Genomic DNA, 1336 nt, shown 5'->3' with positions numbered 1-1336 from the left:
TTTAAAAATATTTTATTATTTTTATTTTATGTGTATGAGTGTATTGCCTGCGTGTATGTAAGTGTACCCATGTCATGCAATGCTCAAGGAGGTCAGAGAGTGCATTGGATCCCCTGGAACTGGAATTACAGATGGTTGTTAGCTACTATATGGGTGCTGGGAACTGAACCTGGGTTCTCTTCAAGAGCAGTTCATGCTCTTAACCACTGAGCCATCTCTCCAGTCCTAAGATCCTATCTTTAAAAACAAAAACTGAACTCTTCTCGGCCTTTTGGCTAAGATCAAGTGTAATTAATATCTGTTCTTATCAGCTTAATATCTGATACATCCTCTGTCTGAGGACAATATATTAAATGGATTTTTGGAACTAGGAGTTGGAATAGGAGCTTGCTCCGTCCACTCCTGCGTCAACCTGGTATTGCTGTACCTCCAGGAGCGGTGCACCCCCCCCCAAAAAAAAACGGAGGCCAGTACTTGGGAGGCAGAGGCAAGAGGATCTCTGTGAGATCAAGGCCAGCATGGTCTACATAGCGAGTTCCAAGCTAGCTAGGTCTACAGGGAGACCATCTCAAAAATAACAACAACAGCAACAAAGGACCCAGTGAGTTGGCTCAGCAGGTAAAGGTGCTTGCTGCCAAGCCTGACAGCCTGAATTCAATCCCTGGATCTCAAATGACAGAAGGAAAGAACCAACTTCCAAAGTTGTCCTCTGAACTCCACAAACTATGCCATGGCACATTCATATCTTCACACACACACACACACACACACACACACACACACACACACGATATATGTCAGTAATTTAAAAACAAAAGATAACCACAAAGCAAAACAACAAAAAGCATTGCTAGAAAAGAAACAGTAATTTGGATCTGGGAACGTAGCTCAGTTGGTAGAGAGCTTGCCCTCAGTTCAGCCCCCAGCACCTAATAGACTGGGGGTGACAAAACACACCACTAAACCAGCACTTGGGAGGTGAAGGCAGGAAGGTTATTAGAAGTTCGAGGTGATCTTTGACCATATATAGAGTTCAAGGTTAGCCTGGACTACATGAAACCCTGTCTCAAAAAAAGGTGGGATGCTGTAGAGATGGTTCAATGGGTAAAGAGTATTTGCTGTGCAAACCTGAGGACCTGGGTTCTGATTCCAGCAAACATGTAACAAGTGGGACATGGTCCCGAGCATGCCTAACCAGCTCTGTCAGGGGTGGAGACGGGTCATGGGGCTTGCTGACTATGTAACTGAAAAAATAGGAGCTCCAGGTTTAGGGAGAGACCCTGACTCAAAGGAATAAAGCAAAAAGTGTTAGGGGGCAACACCTTCCCTCCTGAGG

The 1336-nt window shown here is 44.8% G+C and overlaps 1 non-coding gene across 1 annotated transcript; it reads left to right on the top strand.

The window, feature by feature from the left end:
• The first annotated feature begins 255 nt into the window (after positions 1-255).
• LOC115072580 lies at positions 256-449 on the top strand. Its single transcript, XR_003851625.1, has one exon. It is a non-coding gene; the product is annotated as a U2 spliceosomal RNA (small nuclear RNA).
• Positions 450-1336: the final 887 nt, after the last annotated feature.

Source organism: Nannospalax galili, unplaced genomic scaffold, assembly GCF_000622305.1.
Source record: "Nannospalax galili isolate Female #2095 unplaced genomic scaffold, S.galili_v1.0 scaffold660, whole genome shotgun sequence".
Lineage (NCBI taxonomy): Eukaryota > Metazoa > Chordata > Mammalia > Rodentia > Spalacidae > Nannospalax > Nannospalax galili.
Note: the sequence above shows the minus strand (reverse complement) of the source record. Positions and strands in the feature narration are given on the sequence as shown.